At 43.1% G+C, this 25,996-nt stretch overlaps 1 protein-coding gene across 2 annotated transcripts in view; it reads right to left on the bottom strand.

Moving 5' to 3' along the window:
* EXOC6B (exocyst complex component 6B) overlaps positions 1-25,996 on the bottom strand; it is a 436,117-nt gene that overhangs the window by 290,506 nt on the left and 119,615 nt on the right. The window lies entirely within an intron of this gene.

The following is a 25,996-nucleotide window of genomic DNA, read 5'->3' as shown; positions in this document are numbered from 1 at the left end:
TTCCCTCCTCTTCTCTTTCCCTATAAAGCAAAGATCTTTTTGTAAATTTCTAATACTCTCCTAAAACATAGGGGGGTTGGATCTAGAGGTTCATCTCTAGACAGTTTTGCTACAGGGAAAGAGAGGAAAAGATGACAGGCTTGGATGAAAAAACTTTGCTCGTAATTAACACTGTGAATTGCCACTGTTCATACATACACGGGTGCACGTTGACTATGTGAATGGATGTATATTCCAATTAACACACCTATGTATTTGTAAATATAGGAAACGTGAAAACTGTATATTTGATTTAAATGTGGTTTTAAACAGAACAGGAATTGTGTCTAGCAGAATGGAGTCCTTAGCCTTACAGCAGTACAAAAAAAAAACCATAGCATTTTACATACATCAAAAAATTAAACCTCACTCTGTGCCTGTGAAACAGGTAAATATTAGCCCCCTTTTACAGGTGAGGAAATCGTGGCAAGGAGAGGGATTATGTGGCTTCCAAAGCTGCCCATTAAGTCAGCGTTAGAGCTGGGACTACAACGCACAAGCACTGGAATATACAGCTTTCCTTTCAAGTATAGGGTTAAACATTAGGGAGGAAACCTATTAGAGGTAATTTTATCCAAGCCCTTTTCCTTCCCTCAAAAGAAAGTCTCTAAAGGATTGCTCCGAACAGTATATTTTACAGTGGTGTAATTGACTACCACCATCCTATAAGGATAGTGGGTTACTTGTAAAATGCTATACAGGCTGAGGACACACAGTACATCAGCAATGTTGGTACAAAAAAAAAAAAGACTTTCGCTGCAGGCTCATCTCACATACGACAGTGGCCCGCAGGCAAATGTAGTCTAGTAGATAGCGCACTGGACTAGACCTGGGCTCTAGTCCCTGCTCTGTTACTAACTTGTGAGAGCTGGGGGAAGTCACTTCAACTGGCTGAGAATGTTACTTCTCTCCTAGTCTTTATCTTTCTATTTAGACTGTAAACAGTTTGGGGCAGGGACAAGCAATCTCAGCAGGTGTTTGTCCATTATCTAGCACGGTGAGATTCTGATCGGGGTCTCTTGGCACAGTTGTAACATAAATAAGCCATGATATTTGGAACACGTGATATTTAGAACACATGTAGAACACTACTCTACACATGTAGCATTGTGCTGACTGTGTCAATTACCACCAGTAACTAAATTAATAAGCCACGACCCACAAAGGTAAAAAGAACACTGGGGTTTGTGGAATCACGCTTACCAGCACCTTCAACACCCCACGCAGCTGGTTGGTGGGAAGTTCACCAGGAGTTTAAAAAAAAGGGCGGGGGGGAAGGGAGGGACGCACCTCTTTCGCTCATGGCCACCGGCAGAAAGTTAAATGGCTTTGCAATTCCATCAGATGGAACAATTTACATGGGGCTTTAAAAAAAAAAAGGGGCCCATAGCCATCAAACCAGCACAGAGAAATGCAACCACCCCAATCAGACCTGCAGCTCTTCATCACTCCTTTCCCCAAAGACATGCTCAGGTTTCAGGCTTCAGGGCTGGCCCGGAGAGAAGTCACGGTTCCTGACTGGACCTACAGCCAGTAATCTGATGACCAAGCAAACTGGTCAACAGCAAGGCAGAGGGTTTTACAGTGTTATTGACCAACCCACTAAGTTATATGCAAGGGTTTCATGACAGAACCAGCCTGTGCACAACCTCACGTCCTTAACCTTCCTGCTATCTGTTATGTTCTCTTATTACTGCTCTGTCCACCTCAACCTTTATTCAATTTTTGCTGTTACTGTATATGGTTTCTCATTCTCTCTCTGTTGGAGGGACCCCAGGACTGAATCTGATCTCTGTTGGAGCCAGTATGTAGTTTCTCATAGTTTTCTGCCCCTAATTCGGCCCTCCACTATGGATTTGCCCCACAAGCAGGTTCTGCTTTCTTCCGCGACACTGCACACCTACATAGCCACTTTTCGTTATTACATCCAAATAGATAGTCTCTTACCAAAAATCCATGATCCAAAGGAAGAACTAACACATGAGTTGCCACATCAGCATACACATGCTGAGAGGGATTAACGCATACTGGTGCTGAAAGGGGAAGGCTTCACTCATCTTTTGCAACTCATTTATTATTTTTGCATTCTGGCAGCACACAGACCCAATTTACTAGCCCTCCCGATTGTAGGAGCATGTGTAACGACTGCCAGTGTGGCACCTCACAAGTGGACACAGGCACCTAGGGCTGACCCCCACTAAAGAGGGCACAAAGACAGCACCCAGGTTCCCACCACAGTATGAGTTACCAGCACATGAGAGTTTGCATCAAGTTCTGCCAAAACTTCCTGCCCAGTTTAGCTTTGCAGCTGGGGCCACGTAGAACCCCCATACCACATGCATCTTTATTTACATCCCGGCATTTGGCAAAGGCCAAAAATACTTCCTAGCAATTAAAACATCTCCTGGACATCCCTACAGGCCTAATTCCCAGCACACCGAAATCCAAAAACCCAAATTGGAAAAAATAAAGAAAAAGAAATATACTGATTACCTGCCAGTAACCTCAAGAGTGGGAAAGCCAAGCCATTCAGAATCTGTGTTACCATCTGGCTACCACATAGTATCTGGGAAAATATTATTGTTCTAACTGAGTTTGATTTACTTGTCAAGTTAATTGTTTCAGTATTAATTAAATGTGCTGCTCTGCAGCTGCAGAGAAAGCTCACATGGATAATGTACCGATCACATAGTATACACCTCCTTTCAACCACCAGAACCGGGGTCATGTTATCCCCTGGGTAGTTTAGAAATATTTAATTTTAACGTTTAAAAAATTTGATACCTCTGCAGTACCCATTTACTCTAGGGTGAATTAGGCACAGGACACACATTCAAAATAAATACACGTTTCAAGAAGCATAAGCATTTCCTCACTAAAAATTCAGTGCAAGAGTCACTATTGCAGACCTGGTTCAGTTATATCCAAGTACAACATTCACGGACAACACCACTTGACACTCACAGTGCTTTTCATCTGTAGATCTCAAAGCACTTTACAAAGTCACTGCCCCAGAGGGAAATTTTCTTCCAGAACTGAGGAAAGCAGCATATTTTCCGAGAGGCACAGACTCCACACTCACTCTGTGTGTGTGTGTGTGTGTGTGTGTGTGTGTACACACACACACACACACACACAGAGACAGACAGACAGACAGACAGAGTGTAAAGCAATTCCTTCCTCTGGGTCGCCCAATCTGTTCTGGCTTTGCCTTCTAGACTTTTAAGCTCTATGGCACATTAAATAGCAACCAGAAGAAGCCCATTGAGGTTTTTTTCTGAAATATTAACACAAACTAAAAATACTGAAGACACTCAAGAAAGCTACAAAAGAATTTACAAAATCATACACATGCTATGTGATTCACTTCATAATTAGTTGTTAGTTTATTTAACTAATTTACTACTTTATTTATATACAGTATTTTTCAATTCACCTCACGCAAGCACTATAGTGGAATCTCTTTATTGTGAAAATGCAATTTATAAACGTAGATTTTTTTTTTACATAACTGCACGCAAACAAAACAATGCAAATCTTTAGAGTCTACAAGTCGAAGCACAAAGGGGCATATGAACGTTTTTAGCATATCTGGCACATAAACACACCTCTACCTCAATATAACGCTGTCCTTGGGAGCTAAAAAATCTTACCACATTATAGGTGAAACCGTGTTATATTGAACTTGCTTTGATCCACCAGAGTGCGCAGCACTCCCCCCCCCCGGAGCACTGCTTTACCACATTATATCCAAATTAGTGTTATATCAGGTGGCGTTATATCGAGGTAGCGGTGTATCTCGCAATGCCGCTACAACAGTGCCATGTCAATGCTTGTTCTCACTTTCAGGTGACATTGTAAACAAGAAGCAAGCAGCATTATCTCCTGCAAATGTAAACAAACTTCGTTGCCTGAGTGATTGCCTGAACAAGAAGTAGGACTAAGTGGACTTAGAATCATAAAATATTAGAGTTGGAAGAGACCTCAGGAGGTCATCTAGTCCCATCCCCTGCTCAAAGCAGGACCACCACCGACTTGTATGAGGTGAACTGAAAAATACTATTTCTTTTATCTTTTTTACAGTGCAAATATTTATAATAAAAAATATCAAAATGAGCACTGTACACTGTATTCTGTGTTGTAATTTAAATCAATATATTTGAAAATGTAGAAAAACATCCAAAAATATGTATACTAAGTTTAAATTGGTATTCTATTATTGTTTAACAGTGTGATTAAATTTGCAATTAATTGTGACTTTTTAAAATCTAGTTAATTTTTTTTGCATTTATCGCATGCATTAACTGCAATTAATTGACAGTAATTAATACATACACATATATTCATACAGTAGTATGTGGATATAGACTAATTTATTTGCTTTCTTCAAGCTCCTACCCTATTATGAAATTTCAACCAGCCAATCTGAATGTCCTTAGAACACACTATTCTGATGTTCGGGTCTTTTAAAAACTGACCAAATCATTTTGATACAACAAACTGACAACCTCTTTCACAAAGATAAATTTGGTGTAGAAGTTTAAAATCCTCAATTTTAAATACTAGAAATGATGGAACAAAATCAAGACTATGCTCCCTCAGCCACATTTCACCCTCTTTCTTTTGTTCTGTATTCAATTTATGACTATGTATTTGGATTAGAATAACCTGTGTTGTTAAGTAATGGAAAGGGTTCACAGCTCCTTGGAACTGCTTTTGATCTTTTCCTTGCCTGGTTCTACTTCTTTGTTCTTAATTATATCAAGCCAGTTTTCCATTGGCACTACAGGGTGATTACATTACCATTTCAATACCTAAGTATCTCCACAACCTGTAAGTTTACTGACTTTTCATAAAGTCCCATGCTATGTAAGTTTGCACTGTGTTTTGATCAAAGTCATCCTCATGCTCAGAGCAAATTTCAACACTTATGGAAGTTGGACACTCTTACCAAACTCAAATCTTTGCCTTTCATCACTAACTGCTCTTTGGAAATTTTTGGGTTTGATCAGACGCTGCTCCTAAGTAAATCTGATGTTACAAAGCTGCTTGAATGCCTGGGACAGACACTTATAATCATCGCAAATGTGTTTAACTATGACACTGAAAATGTCTCAGTTGGAGATCAAACTCAATGTTTTGTTCTAACACTCAAATAGACAGATTCGATCTTGAAGAATCTAAAGAAGCAAATTTACCGCAATTTTTCAGATAAGCATGAATTCTATTTTACCAATTAAAAACTTTTGACAGTGTTTGTATTTTACTTAAGAAGAATTATCTATTTTCATTACTTTAGTCCACTCAATTTTTTCTCTCATTTCTTTAAACTTCAGGCATGCTGAGCTAGATAAATTCACACAATGAAATTCAGTAATCACTCAGCAGTAATCATAGCCTTTCAGTATTGATCAAAGGTTTCAAATTTACTATGATTAGCATAAGAAACAACCACTTAGTGAATTCAGCACTGTAAAGACTGAAAAATAAAATGAGCTAGCCAGCTTTATAAAGAGACACTTTACCTGCTCAAACTTCTAAAAGTTTCTGAATTCTAACAAACTAGACCTGGTAGTTACTGGCAGCAGGGGAAGATGCTGCCTTCTAAAGTTCCTTCGTTGAAACACCCTCCGCAATCAGGATACCTCAATTTTCTGTTCTTTTAATTACAGGTTGTGTTAAATACACTTGGAGAAAACAGCACACAGATTTACCCTACTGTAGAGCATGGGGAATTCCGCCTAATGAAACACACACATCTTTGGATGTCGATTTCCCGCTCTGTTCTGGCTCATCCTTTTGTCTTCAGAGTGGGCTGGATCTCCAGACCGCATTATTTGAAGAAAGGACATTTTCAGGTAAGCAAAAATAATTTTTTTCTATTCATTGTGCTGCAGCCCACAGATCCATTATGTGAAAGTCAAGATATGAGCCAATGTAACATAACACCTAGGCTTTAGGTTATGGTCCTGCTTGTTTCCATGCAGAAAGATGTTGAGCTGTTTATTAGCTTGTATGTGGTAGAGATGGAAGCAGATGGAAATTGTCTTTTTGGTATTAGGTTTAAGTCTCCATTACAGTAGAGGGACATCTCTTTCGTATCTGCCTCTAGGATTTCTTCTAGGTCATAGGCTCCAACTTTCTCCGGCGCCGGTGGGGGCCCGCACCCCCCATCCCTTTCCCCACCCCATCCCTGCCCCTAGCCCCACCTCCATTCAACTCCATCCCCAAAGTCCCCACCTAACTCCATCCCCTCCCTGCCCCATTGGATCCCTTCCCCAAATCCCTGCCCTGGCCCTGCCTCTTCCCCCAGTGCGCTGAGTTCCCCCTTCTCCCCCTCCCTTCCTGCCCCGCAAATCAGCTGTTTCACGGCGCAAGCGCTTGGAGGGAGGGGAGAGAAGCAGGACACGGCGGTGAGCTTGTGGAGGAGGCAGAGGAAAGCTGAAGCAGAGGGGCCGGGCCATGGGGAGCTGCCAATGGGTGCTGAGCACCCACCAATTTTTTTCCCATGGGTGCTCCAGCCCCGAAGCACCCACCGAGTCGGCGCCTATGTTCTAGGTGATTGAAATCCCTGTCCTGAACTGCCAGACAAATGTTATTTGTATTGATAAATGCCTGGCAGTGGTGCTGGGAAGGTAATTTGTGAATAGGTTAAAAAGTGTTGGTACTACAACTGAGCCCTGGCATAGGCCATTATTTTACCACTTTCAGAGGCTTTTTTGTTTGTCAAGTAAAACTTAGAAACTGAGGCCTCTCAGCAACAGTTCTACAATCCTGACATCCCACTTCAGTAGGATCAATGACAGTCTGTATAGTAGGCCTGTACATCAGATTGTGTCATATGTGGCAGTAAGATGTAGGAATAGTGGCATGTGTTCTGTGTGGCGTGGAAGTCGCTCGATGCAGATGGTGAGTGCCAGCACTGAACACAGATATTGTGGTTTATTCTGAACCTTGCATCATGTACGCACAGGATAGCACTGACTGTGGAGGCAATTCTTTCCAGGTAAGCCTTTCAAGTAATTTGCAAAGTGACGGGGTGGTAACTTGGTGCAAGTCAGTGGCCCCTCTCAGGTTTTGGTAGGGCTATTACTTTTGTTCTGTTCAACAGGTTAGGTATTTTATTCTCCTAAATGACTCAAGATAGAAAGATGGCTAGCCACTGTCTGTTAGTTTTTCCAGGTTCTTTAAGAATTTGGGGAACATGTTAGCAAGCCCATAGGCTTTACCTGGACACTAAGGCATAGAGAAGACTTCTACAAATAAATGGCACTGGCTAAAAGCTGGATGACCAATACGTAACATTTGGTGAATTTATATAAAGATGACCGGGTAGCTGCCTAGGAGATTCCCCTAAGGAGAGGGTGACTTCTCTGCCCTGAGATTATCCATGCTCCTAAGAACTGGATTTGATGCATAACAGAAGGAAGACTATTTCTTGACTGTACTTTGGAAATCAATGCTACGACAGCTGTAAGGATTACTTGTCAATTAAAAGTACAATACCGGGTCTCATCAGAGAAAGCACCCATCCTCAAAACCTTGTCTAATTGGAGATGGTAACCATCAGGAGGTCTCTTTTAATGCACAGGAAGTATAATGACCCCTCCTGCAGGAGTTATATTCTGAGTTCAATCTGGGTAGTGCTGAAAGGAGCAAAAAAACAATTTCCAGATGGTAATCTCTGTCCTTGTGCTGCAGAAATAAGGGTTGCAGAGGTAAGGAAGCATTTAATGTTGGGATTGGTACATAACTTCTTTTTCTTGAACACAGAATCATAGAAATGGAGGGCTGGAAGGGACCTTGAGAAGTTATCAAGTCCAGCACCGTGTATTGTGGCAGGACCAAACTGATCACAAACTACAGAGACTTGACCTTCTTGCTTGACACTCTTATACACCCACATTAAGGCCCTCCTGGAGTAACTCTGTTGTTTAGCATGGTAGTTAAGATACACTAGCCAGTAGAATAAATTCTTTTTTGTCAACTTCTATTTTAGGGTCCTTGAGATGATAATCACTTCGTCCAAATATCCATTTTGAATGTGTCTGGCCCTGGATGTTTTTTTTGCAATAGCAGACCTCCTCTGTGAGACAGAGACATCAGAAGGTCTGATGATGATCAGGCCTGAGAACCACAGCTGCTATTACCAGAAAGGTATAAATAGTATAACTGCAGCTTTTTCCTTCCTTTTACCTATACCTATCTATCTATCTAATAGAACTGGAAGGGACCTGACAGGTCATCGAGTCCAACCCCCTGCCTTCACTAGCAGGACCAAGTTCTGATTTTACCCCAGATCCTTAGGTGGCCCCCTCAAGGATTGAACTCACAACCCTGGGTTTAGCAGGCCAATGCTCAAACCACTGAGCTATCCCTCCCCTCATTTTGTATGGGCCTAGGGAGCAGTGAAAAAGCTGAGAAGGCATACAGCATCAACACTGCCAAACTTCGAGAGAGGTCATTCACCACCTCAAATCCTGGGTACTGAGAAAATGGAAGCCACAGGGCACTCGGATTCAGAGGTCAATGTCCAACCCACCATATTGATTTATAATGAGTGAGGATATTTTTGGATATTTCCACTCTGCCTAATCCAGCTTCAGCCATGTAAGCCGTGGTGTTCATCTACCCCTCAGTAGGCAGAACACAGAGATAGGAAACTTTGCTCTGCCCAATACAGAGGCTGAGTTTCTCTGCAGTAGGGCTGATTGTGTTCTTTCTAGTTTGTCTATATTTATGAAAACCCTATCAATTTGCAAGAACCAGAACAAGTTTTATCTATGGAAGGAACACTGCAGTGGGACTTCAATGAACTGTGTTCCAGCCAGTGGATGCTGTGTTCTCTCTCTTTATGGTACCCATTCCCTGGATTGCACTGGAACCTGAATGGGACCCCTCCATTATCCAAGCTGACATTTGACAAAAATCATTCTGCCTGGTTCGCTACTGGGTGGAACCCTTCAAATAATCTGATTTTCTGCATTCATGCTGCCAATGGAAGCAATAGGGTGAGATGCAGACAGGAATAACAGGAATTATTGGTTAGGTCTCATAGGAACTCTGGGTCATTATAGCTAATCTTGGCAGAATTATTTTTTCTCAACTTCAACAATTAATATCGATTTTTAACTATTTCAATTTGTAACTATTTATTTTTACAGTTGCTAGAAATTAAGAGCAGGATAGGCTTGGGGTTTGGGCAGTGCTGATAGCAGGGCTACAGAGAATTCCCAGCACTGGCAGCAGGGCTGAAGAGGTTTCCCTGCATGGCCAAGAGTCCAAGGCATCTAGGTGAAGGCATGGAGGAAGCTGCAGTCCTAACCCAGCAGAGCAGAGACCCCTCCAGCCAGGACTGGAAGGAGGAGGATGAGCGCCAGGCCACTGCTGAACAATTCCTGCCCTGGGACGGCCTAAACATTCCTGGCTGGTGAGTGAGCGAGCGGGGCCATGACAGTGGAGCTGCAGAGAACTCCCTGCAAGGCTGCAGGGTGGCGATACCAGATTCTTGCAGGCACAAGGTGCAGGGACGGCTGTGGTCCAGGCAAAGCAGAGCAGACCCCCTCCTACCAGGACAGCAAGGAGAATGACAACAAGTCCCCAGTCACAGGGGAGGCCACTTCACTACTGAATGGCTCAACCACCAGGTGGGAGTCATTCAACTGAGGGTGGATCCTCCTGCTCAACACTGTCCTTTTCACAGTGCTGGCCTGGGGCTCTCTGCTCTGCCAGCCATAACCACAGCCTTCCCCTCACCTTGCGCCTGCCGAAATTCACCATCCCTGGCCTCGCGGGCATGCAGGAAGCCCTCTGCAGGCCCCCCGTCACGGCCCCACTCACTCACTCTGTACGCGGCCGCAGGACCAGAGACACCCGATCCCTGCAGGCACCAGGTGCGGTGGGGGAAGCTTCACTCACACAGTTACCTATGGATATTTTTTTGTTGATTTCTGTGTGTCCGCTGAAACAGATGTTATCCAAAATTTATCGATTTAAATCGAACCTTTCCCACGCCTAATTATAGTGTCTGTGGATGAGTTCAGCATTGACAATAGGCTCCAACCAGCAGATTGTTTCTGTGACATCACTTTTTTTTTATAGCCCTCTTTATCTTTGTTAACAGTCTGCTGAGACAAGACTCTGTAACCCTAGTATTCATCCTAAGCCCAGGCCTATGACCGAACTTGCCTAGCACCATATGTCTGTGTCTGTCTGTCATGAATCCAAGATACTCCAGAAACTGTTTTACCTCTCTCTCTGTACAAAGCACTGGTCAGAAAAATTGTCCAGGAAGAGATGAAAGTGAAAGAGACAAAAGTGAACTTAGGAACTCATTCATATAGAGCTCAGTTCTGTTTGTTCGCGAATCCCTGAGGTTAGGAACAAGATGGGGAATGGGTTGTATCGTTCCATTCTGATGATAGATGGCTTCATTTATATCCTGGCATGTCCACAGGTCACCTGAGAGTGCGAATGGGACAAAGCTCTTCCAGTGCCTCTTGCGCAATTCCAGACAGGAGCTCAACCATGGACAATGTTCAGTAAACTCATTTTGACTAGAGCTGTTTGCTCCCAAACTGAAGGAGCCTAGCACCACCAACTGGGGGGTCTAACTCCAGAAAGGGCTAGTTGGGAGTCGCACAGATTGCTCTGAGACAACCGAGGACAGCTACTGACCTCCCTTCAGTACTGTGCGCTTGTTCTGGCTACTGCTCACAAAGTAGTCTGGTCTTCTGTTGAACCAAAGAGACTGCTTCAATTCGCCACATGACCTGCATTCCCTTCTAGTGTGTCTGGCAAGAGCCAGGATTGTCAATAGACTTTTCCAATGACTGTGAATTGCATCAGGTCTCTATAAATTTCCCATTGTATTACTAAACGGGGAAATGATTTGCCTGAGCGACTGATCTCATTATACATTTGTGTTAAACAGATTTGTATCCCACTATCGTTTCCAGGGAGAAGCCCATAGGCCATGGGACCTTCAGGTTGAGACAGACCATGCTTGCAATACTGTCCACGCATGTTAGCTCTGCTGCTGAAAGCAAGCAGAGGCCCTGGGGGTTTCATATGAAACTTTTTTTTCGCTGGGTTGGTCTGATGCCGCCTGAAGTTTTTCATGCATAAGAGAGGGAGATAAGGTGCTAAAGGCCTGTGAAGCAAGGAGGCCAGTCTTTCAGGTAACAATCCCTACCAGTCAAACACCACGTCCCTGGCCACCAGGGAAAATCGCCACATTAACCTTCAGTAGAGACACCAAGTTGAATTCAGATCAGTACACAGTTTTGACTAGCAAACACTGAGGAACTTTCTGGCCTTACAAAACAGAAGTATGAAGGGCAAGAAAGCAGAAATGGTGGGCCGAGGAGCCCCTTCCTGTCTGCTTGTTCTTCTGCATTTGGACTACTGCCCCGCTCATCACTCCATAACTAGCTGCTGTGGAGAGGAGGTGGAGGTTATGCTGAAGCCTGGCAAGCTGCAGCAGAAGGTTGGAACAATAACCTGAACATTAGGGCATGGTGACCCATAGCAGCAGTGGGGAATGACATCTCAATACTTTCCCAGTCTTTTCAGGGTGGAAGGAAATCCCATCTCTATTACGTCTGCCCAGGGCCCATGAAGAGAAATATACAGCTATAGCTTCTTTAAGGCAGCTGCAGATATCCTAAGCACCGTAGTCAGAACTCTGCCTGAAGCAGCCCATTCACTGTTTTCATTTGGGGGTGGGGGTGTGATGTTACTGGCATAACCTGTGACCGTATAGACCATTGTTGCAACCATTGTTATATATTTGCAGCAAATATTGTACAAAGGTTGTCATGTAAGGTGTCTATGGAAAGGTTATGATTTGCTGGTTATGATTATGCTATCTGTATGTGTGTATCGTTTTTGTAGTTGAAGTTATGAATATTGGTTATGTAGTTGTATATCAATGTGTTTTGAGTCTAAGTAGCCTCAGTGAAGCATTTGGTCAGCTTCTTGAGAAGGGACTATTCTCAGTAAGTGCCCAGTCAAGAAACACTTAGCTGACAATGAACTTTGGAGACGCTAATCCACATCTGAGCTTTCCTGGGAATGTTCAAACTAACATGTAAACAATGGCGTCAGCCTGTAAAGAACTGAGTCATGCATGGACATGTGACTTGCCCACGTGACTCCAAACTCCATCTTGCTGTGATCTTGCACAGGAGAACCAACGGGTTTCCACCCACAAGAGAAAGCCTATAAAAGGCTGCTGCATCTCCTCCATCTTGTCTTCAGTCCTGCTTCTTGCCTCTGGAGGAACTTTGCTACAAACTGAAGCTCTGAACAAAAGACTGAATGACCCACCAGCTGTGGATGAACTCCAGAGACTTGATTTGAACCTGCAGTTTATTCCATCACTGCTACAAGCCTGAACCAAGAACTTTGCCATTACTGTATTTAATTGATTCTATTTAACCAATTTTAGCTTTCATCCAGATTTCTTTCTTTTTATGAATAAACCTTTAGGTTTTAGGTTCTAAAGGACTGGAAACAGCGTGATTTATGGGTAAAATTTAATTTGTATATTGACCTGGGTCTGGGGCTTGGTCCTTTGGGATTGGGAGAACCTTTTTTCTTTTACTGGGGTATTGGTTTTCATAACCATTCTTCCCCATAACAAGTGGCACTGGTGGTGATATTGGGAAACTGAAGTATCTAAGGGAATAGCTTGTATGACTTATGGTTAGCCAGTGGGGTAAAACCAAAGTCTTCTCTGTTTGGCTGGTTTGGTTTGCCTTGGTGTGCAAAGGAACCCCAGCCTTGGGCTGTAATTGCAATTTGTCCTGAATTGGTAATCTCATAAGCGTCGCACCAAAGGCCACATCATTACAGGGGGAGTTGTTTGTTTTTAATACGTATAATTTGATTCTCTAACTACACTTTGCAAAGCTGACCTTCTGCCCATAAGAAGAAAACTCCCTTTATTTGTGTGCACACAACCAGAGAAACTGGCACTTCTGTGGCCTGGTCTTTTCTTTACTGATCCGCCATGCAGCACTCCATGAAGATGAGCTGGGGAAACAGCTGTGACTATTTATTTCCTCTTTGGGAGTTTGCCCCTATGATCCTGCTTCAGAGGGACAGCAAAATCGGATTCAGATATTGCTCCAAAAGCATTTCTAGTGGCTAGCAATCTTCTCTGCCCTCAAAGGGATTCATCTTATTGTCTCCTCTTCCTCATGTGGGTCCCTTCTGGGTCTCAAGGAAGGGATTGGCTTGGGGTTCAAAAAAGGACTTCCCAGAAACACTGCCCCACCCTCTTCTGCCTGGGGTGTACATGGGCCAGATGGATCTCTGTTTCCCTTGAAGTCCCCAGCCTGGCACATCAGTGGGGATTTCCCTGGAAGGCCTGTTGTAGACGTGGTAGCAGAGGAGGAAGCTGGACCATCAGAGAGGAAGGAGAAGGAGGTAGCAGCAGCTGGGCTCTCCAGGCAAGAGTGGGGCACAATCTTCTACTGGGCGATCCTTCCTTCTAGAGTGGCTCCCCTCATTGTGATGGGTGAGGGTGAGCTGCTTGCTCCTCAAGTGATGGTTTTCAACATGGGGTCCACAGACTGTCTAAGCTGCGGTCCATGAAAGGCAGGCTCCTCCCTGCCTGTCCTGGCTCCGCACTGCTCCCAGAAGCAGCCAGCATGTTTGGCCCCTATGCAGAGGCACAGCCAGGTGGCTCTGCGTGGTGCCCACACCCACAGGTGCTGCCCCCGCAGCTCCCACTGACCACGGTTCCCAGCCAATGGAAGCTGCAGAGCCAGCGCTGGGGATGGGGTCAGCACGTGGAGCTTCCCTGATCACCTCTGCACCCAGAGGCCAGACATGCCAGCCACTTCTGGGGAGCTACCTAGAGCCAGGGCAGGCAGGGAGCCTGCCTTAGCCCCACTGCGCCACCAACTGGACTTTTAATGGCCCAATCAGCAGTGCTGACAGGGTCCCCTTTCGAGCAGGCATGCGGTTAAAAAACTGGACATCTGACAACCTAGTAGGGGCACCAGCCACTGCAAACACCTCAGAAGGGGAAGCAGATCTGAGGAGACAATGTCCCCAGAAGGTAAATGCAGCCCTGAAACGTGGCTGGGAAATGAGATGGGCACATTACAGAGACAAACTGTTCGAGTTTTAAGTTTGGACTTTCCCTCAGAAAAGCTCAGCAGCAAGGAGTGCTGGGTGAGCTGCCAGCAATTGGTGAAGCAGAAGAAATGGAGGGAACTTCAGGGGGCAAAGAACTAGTTTTGCCTCCAGGCTGCAGGAAGACTGAAGTGCCCAATCTAACAAACCTGGGGACCTTACCATAATGAAAAACAGTTGATGCCATCTGTTGATGCCAAACAGTTGATGCCACCATACCTCCTGCTCCAATTACCAAGGACTCCACCCGACCCCTTCAGGGTGCTCCACAGTTCTACAATGTTATTTCCCAATAGACCTAACAAGAAACTCGAGGCTCTCAGCACTTCTCTGAACTTCTGACAATACAGTTTTCATTCACAGATTGAATTAGAGCCTTAAATCTTTCAAATGCTATTATTGTGTAATACTTCAAAATGGCACAGAAGTTCAAACAAAATGAAAAACTAGGGAAAAAAAAATCTCAAATACCTGGTAGGATCTTCTTCTCTAACATTAAAAGCAGAGCAAGGAGTTGCATTCCCCATAGCGTGTTAAATATCACTGATATCCGTTTCCCAGAGGAAAACTGACCATGAATTTGGACTTGAGTAGTTAAGTAAAAGGGAGCAAATTATTTAATGCTTTGTTTTAAAATGTATTTGTAGTTGTAAGGGACCATTTAAAAATTATGCATTGTAAATAATACTAACCACACTCAGATTATTAAAACTGAGGATTTTAACAATCCAACTGACTTAGTAATATTTGTGGGCTTTTTGCATTTTTTTTTTTTAAACCTGGAACATGAAAAACAACTAAGTCAATATTACATATTTGTAGGATTTCCAGGTTCGCAAAGCTATGTGTTGGGGGGTTTATTAGTTGCAAACAATGCAGTAAAATGTTCTGGTTTTAAACAGTAGTTTCCACCTGAATTTAAATAATTATGGAAACATTTCTGGTGGTTCTAATGTTTTAGCAAACATTGCTTTCTGAAACAAAATCTAAACTCAGGGCCAAATCTGAACTATTTTCCAACACTACACAACAGATTATAAGACCTTGGATTCCAATTCCGCAAAGCATTTAAGAATGTGGTTAGCTTTAAGCATGTGCTTAAATTTTATTAATGTGAATGAGACATAAGGACATGTTTAAGTGCTTTGCTAAATAGAGAGAGGTATTGCTGTAGCAGGAGCTTGAGCAGTTGTATTTCAGAACTTTACGTTCCCTTTTTAATAGTGACTTATTAGGGTTTCTCTTCTAACTGAAAATGAAAAATTAATATGGAAGCAATGGTATTTTTCTTGGTAACTGGCATGTTTTTCCAATTCTATGCATGTTATTGCACTCCATTTTACATATAAGCATTATTTATTCAGCTGAACTATTTCCAGTTTATCCTGTATGATTCAAACATTAATTTGATTTTTGGACAACGGTGACTCCTTTCAGAAATCAGTAGGGATTTATGTACAATACGCCAGATATTTTTACTGCAGAAGTATGCTTTGTAAGAGTTACATTGATCTCAGATTAAAAATCAAATTTAAATCTGTTTTTATACCAGACCATCACCATAATATCTGAGCCACTGCACACTGCAAGAGGTTTAGAAAAATAAAATCTCTATTAAAGCCTCTTAGGAACACTGAAAATAGAAACTTAAAAGGCACTGTGTCAAATCCTGACCTCAGAGCTGCAAGACCAGCCCTAATTAACTTCAATGGGAATTGTTCTGCATGTGTATCTAAGGCCAAATTCTGCCCTAACAGCTGTAGGATATGAACCTAGTACAATCACTTGATGCTATTTAAGCCTATCAAAATGAAGGCAACATATTAAAAGTGTTTTCCAGTCTATAATATTTCTAAATCATATCAAGATAAAAAGGGACATAGTGAACTTGAGTTCTGGTCAATTTCTAAAAGAGTTGGAAGTGAGTCTGGTAAAAATGGTTTTGCTTCCCTCTTACTTTGCAAAAGACCTATGCAAAGAGTGAAACCACCTGTACACAAAATGGTTTTGAATGCACAAGGTAAATACACTGAAGTAAAACAAATACATGGTTTTCTCACTCTAAGCTGGTTCCATTACGGTCATCTTTGTGTTGTTCTGTTACAAGAGGATATAACATTTTCAGACAGATGTATGTTTTTTAAATTGATAGTGCCGCTTTAAGATTGCAAATATAAATGGTACAGTCATCCACTGATACTTTGCATTTCTATAGCATTCTCCATCTAAGGCTATGTCTACACTGCAATAAAAAACCCACAGCACTGAGTCTTGGAGCTTGTACCCACTAGCGCTTACTTCGGTATAAGTCACTCGGAGGGATGAAAAAGTCATCCAGCTGAGCGACGTAAGATACACCGACCTAAGCACCGGTATGGACAGCGCTATGTTGGCAGGAGACGCTCTCCCGTCCACATAGCTACCGCCGCTCGAGGAGGTAGAGAAATTATGCTGACGGGAGAGCTCGCTCCTGTCGGCACAGAGCATCTGCAGCTATAGCGGTACAGCTGCACCGTTGTAGTGATTCCAGTGTAGACTGACCTTTAGTGTCCAGGTCAACTGATTCAGGCTTGCAGGGCTAAAAATTGCAGCACAGATGTTCAAGCTCAGGTTACATCCCAAGCTTTAAGACCCATCCCCCTTGATGGGTTTCAGAGCCCAGGTTCCAGCCCAAGCCCAAACGTCTACACTGCAATTTTTAGCCCCCACAGTCCCAGTCCGAGTCAGCTGACCCAGGCTAGCCACAGCCATGCTGCGGGCCTTTTACTGACGCGTAGACAGACTCTCAGTGAATAAGCACTTGACAAATTAATTCTCAACACTTGGCATAAGGAGCCAACCACGTAAGGAAAAGGGAAGTAATATACTCATCACGTGGCAGAGATCAGAATAGAATAGAAACAGAAATTCAGCACTGACCAGGCACTCAGGAAACATGTAGTCTAGTCTCTGCCCTGCCACTGACCAGTGTAATCTTGGGCAAGTCACTTCCCCTCTCTGTGCCTCTCTTTCTCCTCCCATCCTTTCTTTGTCTTGTCTGTGTAGATTGGTGCAAGCACATGCATGTGTTTGGTGCCTAGAACAGTGGGCCCTCCAAATCTCAGTTGGGGCTTCCAGGTGCAATTGTCATACAAATATTTGATAAAATCTCTTTCCCCCGTCCTGTGCTTTAATCTCAAGATTACCCCTTTCTCTTATGAAATTCGCTGATATTCTTTCCTCTAATTATATAATCCAGGCTAAATTCAACCTCCTTATCCCAATATGTATGCATGATGGACTGACTAGTGGCAAGAGAAAATAATTCTATTAAGGTACAGACTGTACTCTGCAAGGAATAGGTTAAATTCACCTGCATTAGAGGTCCCCAAAGTGAAGTCTTCACACCACTGGTGGTCTGCGGAGAGCTGGCAAGACTCATGACACCAGTTCTTCCCCATGTCCAGCTACTGCTACATTAGCATTATGCAACAGCTGAGAGACTGAACCACTTTCCTAACGTTACTTTGTCACATAAGCAATTACTGTAGATGTCATGGGGGTGTTGCAGGATCCCTAAAGGGGCATGTCGTGATCCACATGATCACAAAGTGGAGGGCAGGAGTTCCATGAAACTACATCAGTATTAAAATGTGGTCCAAGCTATGACGGGGCTTGGGAACCCTGGACCTAGATGCAGCAGCTCCCAAACGTTATTGGTTCATATACTACTGTCTTTAAAAAAATATTGTGAGGTCAATGGATAGAACATCAACCTCACGGACAACTGTTTGGGACCCTTAACCTAGAGCATTCGCTAACATTTCTGAAGGCTTATATGCCTGCAGCAAGGAACACAAACTCAATCGTTTTTCCACAGCTGTGTCACTCTGCAGAGTACTCTTAAAAATAGCACCTCTGCAGAGAACTCCGTATATTCCCTAATGGTAAGACACACGTCTAAAACCAAAGTTAATTTGTTAATTATGCTCTTGGTTAGGATTAGCTAGGTTAACCTAGCAGAAACCCTAAGGAAATTGCCCAGAATTACCTTTTTTGAACGGGGGGAGGGGTGCGGAAGGGGGAGAATAAGGGGTTGAGTTGAGGAGACTTCTATCCTGCCATGTGGAGTCTACGTCTGGTTCTACGCTGTTGGTTTTGGCTCTTCAAAAGGAAGGAAATTAAATGAACAAGTTCTTTTTTATCCTTTCTGAATACGAGAACGTTTAGATGCAGAGCAAGGGGGGGAGGGGTTGCCTTCTCTTTGACCACACAATTTTTTGTCAAAGCTCCTTTTAAATTGAGACGTCCCTCAAACATAATCCCTGCAGCTGTTATCACCCACACGCCAGGTCTCCGATCAACATTCAAGCCACAAATCTCCCTTAGCAAGATTAGTGGGTCATAGGATATTACAGGTTAGCAACTAAGGAGAAGATAGGCTACCATAAAAAGAACAGCCTGACAGCACCTGAAGCCCCAATCCTGCAAGTGGACCTGCAAAGGCAGCCCCCCTTCTACGGTGCTTTACCCATGTGAATCAGTTTTCAGGATCTCAGCCCAAGTGTCCAGTCCCAAGTATTCCTGCACAATTTACAATTCCTGACTCTAGGGAGGGCATTGAGTGCCAACAGCACGTCCAAAGCTCTGCAATCACAGATTGAGATGCAGTCCCTGCTCCAAGGAGCTGACAGCTTACTTCAGACAAAAACCAGTTCAGTCGCCTACAGGTCTGCAGTAAGGATACACGGGTATAAGATGTAACAGTACGGCTCAAAGACTAATGGGGATCAAAGAAGGCAGAGGATGGTGACACGTATAGGAAAATGTGAGATGTAATAGCACGCTCATAGCCCTGGATAAAGATTTAGGCTATTGCAGATGGAGAAGAGCTCTTGGTAGTTTAACACAGAAGATATGGTAGCTTACCTCTCTTGGGGTGTCTTCAAGGAAAATAAAATGGAAGTGTAAATGTATTTGGATTATAAAAATATGCACACACACCCCGGTAGGTACGCAAAAGATACACACACTATAGCTTGGCACCAGCTTCCTATCAATAAGACATATTCCTGTTCTCTCGTATTTTACACCATTTATTTCTTCTTTCTGGCCTCACTTCTCCAATCTTTCCTTAACCTTCCCCTGTGTAAATATACACTCCCCTTACTCCCCACTCTACCATCTCCCCTTCTGTCCCATTGGTAACTTATATTAGGAAAAACAGAAACAGAGGTTTAAAGGCCATACAGAAACAGGGAGCGGTTTAAAGATATGAAAGAGAAAAGCAGTGTGTTTATTAAAAATAGAGACAGACCTTGGCTCCTAAAAAAGAAAAGAATTTAGGACAATCAGGTTGTGCCCACTATTAGACATGTAAGGGCAAAAGCTTATTTTTATAGAATATCAGGGTTGGAAAGGTCCTCAGGAGATCATCTAGTCCAACCCCCTGCTCAAAACAGGACTAAACCCCAGAAAATTTTTACCCCACTTCCCTAAGTGGCCCCCTCAAGGATTGAACTCACAGCCCTGGGTTTAGCAGGCCAATGCTCAAACCACTGAGCTATCTCTCCCTGCTCCTCCCCCTCACTGTTTGGTACACTCACTTGCTGAGTCTTCTCTTAAACTAGATCACAAACCCCTTGGCTGCATTTGTACAGCTCCAGCCTGATGAGGCCCTGACCTGAGCCTGTGGGTGCTACTGTACTCAATATTTCCAAGATGCCCCTTTTTCACATCAGCACCTACCTTCTCGCCCCCTGCAGCACAACCTACAACAATCCAGACTACACTTTCCCAAGGTCTAGAAATAGTTTCTGGGTCACAACCTGACAAACACAAAACAACATTACAGGCACAGACCACAGCCACACAGCCCAGCTCACACACCACCCAACCAAACTGGGGTGGGGGTGGGGAAAGAGTACTCTTGTTTCATAAATACCAGAGAAGTCTCCTCAAATCGTTTCAGCTACTTTAACACCAACTTCTACCTCAAAATTGGGACATGAATCGCTTTCCACGAAACGATGGTTTGCATCAGCCCGATTCTGCCCCCCAATTAAAGAGTTAAAGGTAGCAGCATTCAAAGGCTAAATGTCCTCAATATTTCTGCAGGCAGAGATTAGAAGCAGCATTTTCAGTAGCCGCTGCTGTGGTGAGCAAATATCACTGTTCTAAGATATGCATTTCAAGAGATAAAGTTGGAAATAAGTGGTGAAGCATATCAATAAAGCAAAGACTGGCTCTCTTATTTCTCCCACAAAGGGTGTAGGAGGAGCAGGCTGTGAAAGACAGAAATTAAAGAGCCCGATGAGTAGTAGAAATGACAAGATTAATAAAATTAATCAGCTGGAAAAGGCAGAAGTAAACGGGGGGCACAGAGATAGGGCAGCTCACTGTACATTAGACAAGTCAAAGTAGCTTCTCCTTACCCCCTCACAATACAAAAACAAGGGATGTATTCAACAACACTGAAAGGCTTCAAATGTATAGCTAATAAAATATTTTCTAAACTAGGGTTGCCAATTTTGGTTGGACGTATTCCTGGAGGTTTCATCACGAGATAATCTTTAATTAAAAGATTAATCTTTAATTCCTGGAGACCCTAGGACAATCCTAGAAGGTTGGCAACTCTATTTTAAACACATCATGTGACAGAATCTGTAGAACTTGTTACCACTAAATGTCACGGGGACTAAGAACAAAAAAGGATTTGACATGTGCCTGGCCGACTATAACACCCAGTTACATTTCAGAGGATTTGAATAAAGTCTAAAGAATATAAACTTTAAAACTTCAGGGTTTAAGCCAACCTCAGGGTGGTTAGTAAAATTATTCCATAATTGTCCATTCTGGGGATTTCTGCACCTTCCTCTGAAGCATTTGGTATTGGCCACCATCTGAATAACTATACTGGTATGATCTGCTACGGCAATTCCGACAAGCACCACAAACAATTTCCTGATTTTTCTTGGTTGATGGACAATTTTATGCTGTTACTTGAATAAAAGTTGTGCATGTTTTCACAGTGACAAGCGATGGTTAAGATCCAGTTGTGATCAGATAACATTTCAAGGCACAGAAGTACAGGCAAGAGAAAATATTTCTGAATTCAAAAAACACTCTTTGGTGTATAAAAATAATCTTCTAAGAAACCTTCACAACACTCATTCCTCCAAGATTTAGAGAATTTTTTCACCTTTGTGTGCTGCTGCCTCTGTTTACCCTTTGGAGAGTTTCATAGTTTCCATATATTCATCTGGTACTAATGTGTTTGTAATTATGGATTCTAATACACAACACTGTATGATACCACATTTTCTTTAAACGACGACAGTAAGCTCACGAAGCATTAACAACAAAACTATTATTCTTTAGTACTGGAAGGACTCCAAGACACTGCTCAAATGGGTGGAAACTACTCAAGTCATTCTGTTTGTATGACCAACGGTTTGAGAGATTGTTCTCCCAAAAGAATCTGATTGATTCCTTCTGGAATATCTGAAAATAGCCTTGTAAACAAGTTCATTAAATTAGATCTTATGAGCAAACAAATAAATTGTTGGCATCCGACATAATTGCAGTCTTACAGAATTTATAACAAATCCAGGGCCACCTAGAACTTCTCACTGACCACAATGTTGCTCACCATGACTCAATTTCACATGGCAGCAGGGATAGAAATATGTTCCTTCTGCTCCAGAAGTATAAGCCTGGTACCACTTGAACAAGAGAAGAATCCCCGTTAGCTATGAACGATACAGGGACTTTAGGCACACTCTTGAGCAGCACTGAAACTATCCAGGAGAGGGCACTGCCATGCACACAAAACCCAGTTTGCTACAATCTAAAAATGTTCAGCATCCTTTTTATATAACATTTTCCTGTTCATATGTCTGTTTTATAAAAAAAAATGCCAAAAATTTTTAAATTACAAGAAAATAATTCTAGAAAAAAGAGACACAAGACCTAAAGACCAACAATGGTATCTCATGTAGGAGTTAAGCTAAATGGAACTGTTTGCTACTGAGGTTGTTTTTGGAGTCACTTTATTACTAATCAGCGTTAAAAATCTGTCTGAGTTATTGAAATGCCACTCCATCGATGCTGAACAATGTGGAATATAGACAGAAGCACAGTAAGAAGTAGCAGGTTCCATTTCTGAATACCTATTGATTAATGAATGACTTTCTGGGAGGGAGGGGCAGGAGCGGGGAAGCTGTAATTGCTAGATAACATGGTCTTCCTTGATATTACTCTTGTATAGTCAATGAAGTGTGATGTGTGAGCCTGAGATTGGAAAACCCATTTTTGCCTATTTCCCTCCCCCCAAGTCCTAAGCGCCTCCATTACAGCAGCTTTTATTGCCTTTTGAAACCTAAGAATGTAACTCATTTGTATGGGTGTTTACCTGCTTTAACTTTGTAAATAACTCATTTCTTCTTCTTAGTTAATAAATCTTTCATTTATTTATCGTAGGAGTGGCTGCAAGTGATGTCTTTGGCACAGGATTTAAGGTGCAACTGACCTGGGGTAAGTGACTGGGTCTATTGGGACTGGCAATAACCTGAATATTGTTATGATTTTTGGTGTAAGGGACCATCTATCACAAAGGCAGGCTTGCCTGGGTGGCAAGATAGACCAGAGTACCCAAGGGGACTATCTGTGATTCCATGTTAAGACTGTTATAGCGCCTGAGCTCACACTCGACACTTGGTTGGTAAAATCCAAGTACAGTACAGGACTCACAACCAGTTTGGGGTTTGTGCCCTGCTTCTTAACCGTCTGCTCTGAAGTTGGTACTCACGCTCCTGAGCCACTCCAGACAGCTTGAAACTAGGGTAGAGGAAGTTTGAACTCCTGTGATCCCTAAATCATTGTGAAACTTTCCCCTATGACAGTGTTAACAGGACACTTCACCTTGAACGGTCCCTTGAAATGTGTGTTAACTACTTATGCTAAACAATCTGTTTCACCTTGTACTTAGCTGTGCTACTAAGTATGTTTCCCTAACCCGAAGAACAGCTCTGTGTAAGCTCGAAAGCTTGTGTCTCTCACCACCAGAAGTTGGTCTAATAAAAGATATTACCTCCCCCACCTGGTCTCTCTAATATCTTGGCACCGACACAGCTGCAATACCACTGCATATAACAAAAACAAATTTACTTGCGTCTTTATAAATGGCTAAGAAGAGCATTTGCCTATTGTACCTAAAAGCTGCTGAATCTTTCCAGTTTTTTATCAACATCTTTGGAGATCCGCACATGAGAAGTGCTATGGAAGAGTGAACTATTTATGCTGCTGTCGGAAAAAGGAAAAAGTTGAAATCTTTCACTTTTGTGCACATGTATAAAACTCAAAATGTCAACAGTGGCCATTCTGGATGCTGACCTCTCCTCCAATCCAACACATTTGGGTTACTCCTCTCTTCTTGCACATACCTGAAGTGGTTCAGACTTGTAAGTGGTGCCATGAGATCTGGTCACCCCCCATCCATCTGGGGCAAGATTCTCTGACTTTGGCAATGCAAAGTGTGCACACACACCCCTTGTACATTGTAATCCTGGGGCTTTTACTGCCAGACTCTTTTACATGGTACGTGCTAGATGTGAGATTAGTGCTGCAGACTCTTTCCTGAACCAGTCAGTTTGGCAAAGGTGTATTTTCATGTGTTTCTTTCCATCCTACACACCTGGGCCCAAGACCATCCCTCCCTCCATTGCTAGATGGTTTGAGCGCTGCGCCGCTGAGACACACTCAGTCACAAATAAAACAGGTTTCAGAGCCCACTCAATCCATTCCATGGTGATTTACTTGGAGGAAAGGGCATTCTGGCACCACCAAGCAGGTTTGTCAAGCTGCCACCTGTTACTCATCAACACTTATAAAAGCGCTATGGGCTCAACCTTCATTCCTTTGAGAAAGCATCCCTTGGCAGGAAGGTGCTCCAAGAGGTGAACCCAAAATACATTAATGCTGCTAGTTTCAGGGAAGGGAGAACATTCCTCTTCTGAGCAATCTCTCCCTCCCTCCAGACTAAATTTTCACTACTGGTCACTGTCAGAAATCTCTCTTGGGGAAACAGGTCAGCAGCCAGAATGGAAAATTGGTTACCTGATTATTTCCTTCCAGAGACTGACTTCCTTCCTAATCCATCCTGCCTGAGGAAGGTCTTTGGGTGTCTTTTTGTACAGAGTGCCTGTATGTAATACGGCTGAATAAGCCACGAAAACATCTCAAAACTGCAAATCGAGGCAAATTATGTGCTGTAAGACAATTAACTAATGACAACGCACACTTCAGAAAATAAAGGAGAGATGCAACAACTGCATTCTCTGGCTGGGAAGTGACTGAACTTTTAGTGCCAAGAAATATATTTGATGGAGATAAGCAGGAATGGAAGGGGTAGCCACCCCATGGCAAACAGATCACTGCTGCTATCACCCAACCGCCCCCTAAGGCCCATGCCAAGCCCTACCAATGTATTCCCTGCAGACCCTACACTTCCCGTCAGCACATCAGTGTCAATGATTCTTCTGTTTATCCAGCTAGTTTGAGGTTCTTGCTCACTTCCCAATACCTTACCCGTGAGAAAGGGAGTGAGAGAAACCCGTCCACAACTGCATTTCATTTGAGTACCCCACAAGCCTCCGTGACGTTCTTTATCTTGTTATTCTAATGCAAACAGACTTCTGTGATTTTTTTTCACATCCAAAATTTCACCATTGCAGTAACCGCAATCCTGGCAGGCTCTCCCCAGCCTGGAAAGGGAACAAACTCTCAAATCATTTAGAAATAACCATTTCAAGAGCACAGCTTTTCTTCTTTCAGCCCACAAAAGGCAGAAATTTCGCTCAGAACCGCAAGCTGTCAGCTTCCCAGCAAACCCAAAATCCCACTTAACTCTCTATTGTAAACAGTGTAGTATTGAGCTACCACATCAATAAATAAAATTCTTGAAGGAATTATTTTTGTGTTTGATTCACATTTGTTCTGCATATGCCACTGAACCCAAGGTATTCGTAACATTCAACTCCTAAAAGCCTCAGCCTTTCCAAAGGACCACGCAAAAGGGAGAAGAAATAGCCTTTCCCAATGCTGTCACTTTAGCTTGCTCCAAAAACCGACCAGCACGCAGTCAGATATGAGGTTGATTTTACACCTTCCCCCCCGACACACACACACTTTTTTCAAGCTGGTTGAAACCTGTCTTTGGATTGAGATGTAGGGAATTCAAATGCTCAGTCAAACTCTACACCATCACCATGCAACCTGGGTGGGCACAATCATGTGATTACTCTCGATCCTCCAATCCGGAGGCCCTCGGTTTAAACTCTGGCATCACCACCACTTCACATTTGCTTTCTGACACCTGGTGGTAAGTTTACAGTTCCTCACCTTTTCAGAGAGACAGAGGTTGCTCTGGGAAAGGAAAGCAACAAGAAAAAAATAACTCATGAAGCTTTTACTGTCTAAAGGCCAAATGAATCATCACCCAGCATCACCCACTCTCGTTGGGCTACTGTATTCTATTGAACAGCTACCTAGTTTCTCTGCATTGCATTTCATCAATGAGTGAAGTGATTCCCAAGCAGCTTTTAAAGAGCTTTGGACGCCTGCAGAATTTAAGGTGATAACAAAAGATATTATTGGGAGAGGGTTGTACTCTAGTTACTTGAGCAAAGACCTAGGAATCAAGAACCACTCAGACAGCCTTGCTTCAGGGCACATTAGGAAGGCTCTCTCTGCAGACTCAAGCCGACGGCTCCACACGAGGAAGGCTCTCTTCTGCAAGCTCAGACAGGTAGCACTACCCAAGTCATGCTGG

This window comes from Mauremys reevesii, linkage group 5, assembly GCF_016161935.1.
Source record: "Mauremys reevesii isolate NIE-2019 linkage group 5, ASM1616193v1, whole genome shotgun sequence".
In the NCBI taxonomy this organism is placed as follows: Eukaryota; Metazoa; Chordata; order Testudines; family Geoemydidae; genus Mauremys; species Mauremys reevesii.
Note: the sequence above shows the minus strand (reverse complement) of the source record. Positions and strands in the feature narration are given on the sequence as shown.